This window comes from Anopheles moucheti, assembly GCF_943734755.1.
Source record: "Anopheles moucheti chromosome X unlocalized genomic scaffold, idAnoMoucSN_F20_07 X_unloc_10, whole genome shotgun sequence".
Taxonomy (NCBI): Eukaryota; Metazoa; Arthropoda; class Insecta; order Diptera; family Culicidae; genus Anopheles; species Anopheles moucheti.
This window is the reverse complement of record NW_026453516.1, coordinates 40,001-46,935: the sequence shown is the minus strand read 5'-3', so window position 1 is coordinate 46,935 and position 6,935 is coordinate 40,001.

Here is a 6,935-nt window from a genome sequence, read left to right as displayed (position 1 = left end):
AAATTGATGTTTTGAGTCACCGTGAAAAAAAAATTTTTTTGACCCGAGCTTGTGTCGGCGACCCAAAATCGACGCACTTGGGAAAAATGTTCTAGCAGGGGCCCTCCCATACAAAAATTTTTTTTTGACTCACCGGGTAAAATGGTCGCACTTGGTAAAAATGTTCTAGCAGGGGCCCTCCCATACAAAAATTTTTTCTTCTCAAAAATGATTTTCGTTTCACTTTTCATACTCAGGGGAGTCTAATATTGAAGTTTTGAGTCACCGTGAAAAAAATTTTTTTTTGACTCACTGGGTAAAATGGTCGCACTTGGGAAAAATGTTCTAGCAGGGGCCCTCCCATACAAAAAATTTTTATTTCTCAAATCGATCCGTGGTTTCACTTTTCATACTCTAGGGCCCATTTGCTTCAACTTTGGAAAAATTTTTCGATGATGAAAAATTTTCACCTTCGACGTCCATCGACCACTCGACCCGAACTTGGTACTTTTGTATGGAGGTACCCGAGTGGTGACTTTTTCATACAAAAATTTTTATTTCTCAAATCGATCCGTGGTTTCACTTTTCATACTCTAGGGCCCAATTGCTTCAACTTTGGAAAAAATTTTCGATGATGAAAAATTTTCACCTTCGACGTCCATCGACCACTCGACCCGAACTTGGTACTTTTGTATGGAGGTACCCGAGTGGTGACTTTTTCATACAAAAATTTTTATTTCTCAAATCGATCCGTGGTTTCACTTTTCATACTCTAGGGCCCATTTGCTTCAACTTTGGAAAAAAATTTCGATGATGAAAAATTTTCACCTTCGACGTCCATCGACCACTCGACCCGAACTTGGTACTTTTGTATGGAGGTACCCAAGTGGTGACTTTTTCATACAAAAATTTTTTTGCGAATACGTGTTCGTTCGCGATCATTAAGGCCATGAACCGCAAGTCCGCTGCGATAGAAATAGTGCATTGTAGTTACTCGACGAGAAAAAAAATCGGGACTTAGAAAAATTTTTGAAAGTCAAATCGTATTGACTTCCAACAACACCTGATAATAAACACACATTGCCTGTTGCACCACAGATCGCATTTGACTTAACAAATCGCCTGTTGGTACGCACATCACCATCGACTTTACCAATCGCGTTTCGCACCGCTAATCCCACTTGGCGTGGAGCCACGCACATAATGTTGCGAGGAGAGTATTAATCGGGACTTAGCGTTTTAAGCTCGCGAACACTCCACTATGGGAGTGCACGCAAGCACCAACTGTACACACACAACACAACAATCACTCTCGCGAACACTCCATTCCCAAAGTGAACGCGAGCACCAGCAAGCATGGGTCGCCTGAGAGGATCGATGCGAACGCATCTCTACAACTCGCAGCTCCCAGCCTGTAGTCCCGTCGTTTGCGGGCGGTCGAAGGTGTCGAAACTAGTTGTATCCACGGTCGACGGAAACACAGCCACCAGGGTTCCCTGTGGTAAGGTACTTCCACGTGCAGCGTGCTCCCGCCCGTTGCGGCTCAGTCTAGTGCTATAGCGGGGATGAGACGTCAGTGTGCGCGGGGCAGCACCGACGGATCTCGGAGGGTTGTTAAGCCCGCTAGCTTCCGATCACCTAATGGGTTTGAGAAGCGCTATCAGCTCGGATTGGATACGACCTTAGAGGCGTTCAGGCATAATCCAGCGGACGTAGCGTCATACCAAAGTCCGGTCGAACTAGTATTGAGCCAGTGGTCCGTACCTGTGGTTCCTCTCGTACTGCACAGGAATTCCGTTAAGATAGCGGCAAACAGCACACACCAGTAGGGTAAAACTAACCTGTCTCACGACGGTCTAAACCCAGCTCACGTTCCCTTGAAAGGGTGAACAATCCTACGCTTGGTGAATTTTGCTTCACAATGATAGGAAGAGCCGACATCGAAGGATCAAAAAGCCACGTCGCTATGAACGCTTGGCGGCCACAAGCCAGTTATCCCTGTGTGTGTGCGTAGCTGTCATTCACGGTGTTAGGACGTGCCTCTGTGTCGCTCGTGTTAAAATACGAAAATCAGGGTGTAAAATTGCGAAAAAAGGGCTAAAAAGTGTTATAAACATTGAGTTTTAGTGCCTTTTACCTTTTAATGGTGGAAAAATAACAAAACAGGACGATGCTCGCCTGATAAAAGCGATATAAAACTCTCCCATACATTTTGTATGGGAACAAACAAGTGCTATTTATTCGCGAAAGGGACGACAAAAACATCAAGTGGCACGTTTATTACGTAGTGGCGACGCCGAAGAACAATTTTCCGGACGGTGGCAGTGTGGAAAACGCCACAAAACTGAGAAAAAAGTGCGTGAAAAACAGCGGCAGAGCGGCGTCAGGTGGATCGTCGCGTGTGTACGTGTTGACGTGTTGACGTTTGTGCTGACGTCATCGGCGTCATTGGCAAAGCTTTCGGCTCCGAGCTTTCGCCTTAGCCGAGACACGGGGCAGCGCCATCTATCGGAACTAACGGGAGACTTCATCAGTGGCGTCACCTGGTGGACGATAGCGGATTCAGCGGTAGCGGCGACAACAACCCGTGCGCTTGGGAGATTTCAACGTCGGTACCAGCGGGCAACCCGGGTCGGTGTTTGCGGGTTGCATACCGACAGGCGGTGATCTCAACGCTGGATAAGGAGGCGAACCCGGGCAAAATATTTATTGGTTTTAAATATTTGTTTTCCGAAACTAATATTTATTTTTGGTTTTAGAGCAAATATAACAATAAATAAAAACCTTGATAGGCTGGCCTTCACAGGGCCATGGACAGGGGCTTAAGGGCGCGAACACTCTCGGTTGACGAACCGAGCGCAGCCACCACCAGGAGCAGATCGGCCATGAGCGCGGGCAAGCGGCTCACTGTCCCGCTAACGCCGGTGATGGAGGGTGTGGCTGTTAGTGGAGCCACGAGCTCCAGCAAGTATGCGGCCAGGTTGGTGACTGGCACTGGAGGTTCTCCGTCGAGCGAGGTGCGACGCATCATTAGCGAGGCGAAACTCGACAGCGAGATGTTGCTTGCGGTCGTCAAAAAGCTGGAGGAGCAGGTAACGCTCCTGCGAGTTCAGATGGAGGCGGCAGCTGAGCAGGCTCGGCAAGACCTCCGCGAGGCGCGTCTGGAGGCTCGGCAGCGGGAGGAGCGGCTGGTTGCTGACAATCAGCAGCTGCGCGAGGAGCTCCGGAAGGAGCGGGAGTTGTTGACGGCGCTGGTGGCACAGACCGTCGGGCAGAACCAGCAGCCAACTACTGTGCAGCAGCAGCTGGAGCGGGCTACGCAGCAGAGCACGCAGCAGCGTGGATATCAGCAGGACGCGGTGGTGGCTACGAGCAAGCCACCTCAGACGACGGATGGCGGCTCCTGGGTTGAGGTGGTGCGTCGTAAGCCGCCACGTCAGCAGACGGCTGAGCAACAGCGGCAGCAACAGTGGCCACAGCTTCCGCAACGGCAGCAGCAACAGCAGCGGCAGCAACCGCAGCAACGACAACAGCCGCAACGGCCTCTGCCACAGCGGTCCGTGGTGCAGCAGCAGGTCATGCCGCGTCCGCAATCTGAGCCACGCAAGCAGCTGGCGAAGAAAAAGCTGGACGCCATCGAGGTAGCCCCAGGCGAGGGTCAGTCATGGACGGATGTTTACCAGCTGATCCGTAGTGCTCCGTCGTTGGCCGAAGACCAGGCCAAACTAGGCGTTGGACGACGCACAACGCGGGACCGGCTGGTGATGGACCTGCAGGATGGTGCAAACGCAGAGGAAATTCTGCAACGCGTGCAGCAGGTTTGCGCGCAGGCAGCAGCTCCGGCCACCACCCGTTTGGTGACGGAGACGGTGGAGGTCCGCCTAGATGAGGTGGACCCTTTAGCGGTGGCGACGGATGTGGCGACGGCGGTGAAGGAGTCCAGCTCGGAGACGGTGAGCGAATCCGCCGTGCACCTGGTAAAGGCGTGGAACGGCACGCAGACAGCGTACGTGCGGATGTCTGTGAAGGCGGCGGAGCGGGTGCACCAGCAGCGAGTGCGAGTGTTGCACACCTCGTGCCTGGCGACGCGATTGGCACCACCGACTCGGGGACAGCTGCGGTGCTTCAGGTGCCTGGAGCACGGACACCTCCGGCACCAGTGCAAGAGCGGGACAGACCGGTCGACGCACTGCATCCGTTGCGGCCAACCGGGCCATCTGGCTCGGACATGCACGGAAGCGGTCTGCTGTGCGGTATGCAGGGGCCCTCACCGGGTAGGACATCCGTCCTGCACCCGGGCCTAAAGGTCCTGCAGGTCAACCTCGGGCGCAGCCGGGTAGCGCAGGACCTGATGCTACAGACGGCACGGGAGCAGCGGGTGGACGTCGTCATTGCCTGCGAGCTGTACAAGCCGCCTCGGGATAACGGCAGATGGGCGGTGGATGAGGCGCAGAGTGTGGCAGTGGTCGCCACCGGGGCTTACCCCATCCAACGCCTGTGGGGTAGCGTCCATCCCGGGCTGGTGGTGGCCACAGTGGCAGGTGTCACCTTTGCCAGCTGTTACGTTTCGCCGAACATCGGGCCAGCGGACTTTGGCGCCTATCTCGAGGCGGTGGAGATGGCGTTGGTTGGTCACCAGCACATCGTGCTTGCCGGTGATTTCAACGCGTGGAGCCAGGAGTGGGGATGTCCCCGCACAACATCCAGGGGCCACTCGCTCATGGGGACGGTGCAGCATCTGCAGCTCGATGTTGTCAACCGCGGCAACGTACCCACCTTCATGGGCAACGGGGTTGCGCGCGAGAGCATCGTGGACGTCTCGTTCGCAAGCACCTCGATCGCCTTGTCCGGAACGTGGAGAGTGAGCTCCACCTTCACCCACAGCGACCATCGTTACGTGGAGTATTCCGTCGGTGTGCCGGGTCGGCAGGGACAGCGGCAGCAGCATCAGCCATCGCAGACGCACGGGAGCGGGGCTATCGCGTCGCACGCCGGGATTCGCTGGAAGACCTCCCTCTTCCGCAGCGAGGACTACAAGACCGCCCTCGTCGACTGTCGCTTCGCAGAAGCTGATACGTCTGAGGCGCTGGTCGGAGCGTTGACCCTCGCTTGCGACACCACCATGGAGAGGGTAGGCAGGCCGAAGCAGCATCAACAGCCACGGCTGTACTGGTGGACTCCGGAGCTGGGCGACATGCGTCGGGAGTGCGAGCTTGCCGAGGAGAGGCTTAGTGCTGCCACAGGGTCGGCGGACCGCGACGTGGAGACCGCTCGCCTTCAAGACCTGCGACGACAGCTGCAGCGAGCGATCCAGGAGAGCCGGAGCGGGAAGCTGCAGGAGCTGATCGACGCAGTCGACAGCGACGTGTTTGGCCTCGGGTACCAGGTGGTGATGGCCAAGCTGCGTGGCCGAACACCGCAGGAGACCGACCGAGCGGTATTAGAGCCAATCGTTGACGCGCTCTTCCCGGCTCATCCCGCCTTCGAGTGGCCAGTCATCGAGCGGACGGACGACGAGGAGGCCCTACGACCCGTCACTGAAGCGGAGATCCTGGCGATGGCCGACAGGATGGCTCCGTCGAAGGCCCCGGGACTGGATGGGATCCCGAACGTCGCGGTGAAGGCCGCAATCAGAGAGCACCCGGCGACGTTTGCCCGGGTGTTCAATGATTTGCTGGAGAGAGGCGAGTTCCCGAAGGAATGGAAGGAGGCGCGGCTAGTCCTGGTGCCCAAACCGGGCAAGCCACCGGGCGATCCTGCGGCGAGTCGTCCGCTGCTCCTTGAGGGAGCAGTCCCGAAAATGTTCGAGAGGTGCGTCTTGGACCGCCTCAACGATCATTTGGAGGACAGCAGTGCCCCTCAACTGTCGCCGGAGCAATATGGCTTTCGTCGCGGGAGGTCGACGGTCCAGGCCATCCAGCGGGTCGTCGAGCGGGGCGAGTTTGCGCGCACATTCCACCGGACGAACGGACGCGATCCACGGTGTCTGGTGGTGGCAGCACTGGATGTCCAGAACGCTTTTAACACGGCGAGCTGGAGGGCGATCGCCACGGCTCTGGAGGAGAAACGCGTTCCTGCAGCGTTGAGGAGAATTTTGCGCAGCTACTTCTCCGAGCGCGAGCTGGTCTACGAGACCAGTGAAGGACCGGTGCGCAGGAAGGTGTCGGCTGGCGTACCGCAGGGCTCCATTGTCGGTCCCACATTGTGGAACACAATGTACGACGGAGTCCTGCGGCTGGCGTTCCCAGACGGCGTGGAGGCGATTGGGTTCGCGGACGACCTGGTGGTGCTGGCGGGCGGCACGACGCCGCAGGAAGCGGCTGATCTTGCGCAGCTGGCGATCCAGATGATTGGCACGTGGATGGCAGAGCGTCACCTGCATCTTGCTCCGGCTAAGACGGAGATCATCATGGTGTCCACAATGCGGCGGGGCTATGCGCAGCCCTCGGTCTCCATCGAGGGGATACAGCGGCTGCCAACGCAGAGCCTCAAGTACCTGGGCGTGGTTTTGCACGAGCATCTGCTGTGGACCCCGCACGTTGAGTACGCCACGGCGAAGGCACTTCGTGCGGCGAAGGGGATCTCCCGACTGATGCAGAACCACGGAGGCCCCAAAGGAGCGAAGCGGCGGCTGCTGTCCTCGGTGGTGGATTCGACGCTCCGGTACGCTGCCCCGGTGTGGCATGAGGCCACCAACGTCAGGCGGTGCAGACGGATGCTGCAGAACGTGCAGGCGCAGTATGCAAGGCCGGTAGCCAGGACCTTCATATCGGTGAGATATGAGGTCGCCACGGTCCTGGCTAGCGTCATCCCGATCTGCCTGCAGATCCGGGAGGACGCTCGATGCTACCATCAGCATCAAACCACCGGCGCGCCATTGAGTCAACTGCGAGTGGAGGAGCGCGCGGCCACACTGCGTCAGTGGCAGGAGGAGTGGGACGCGTTGGCACCGGCGA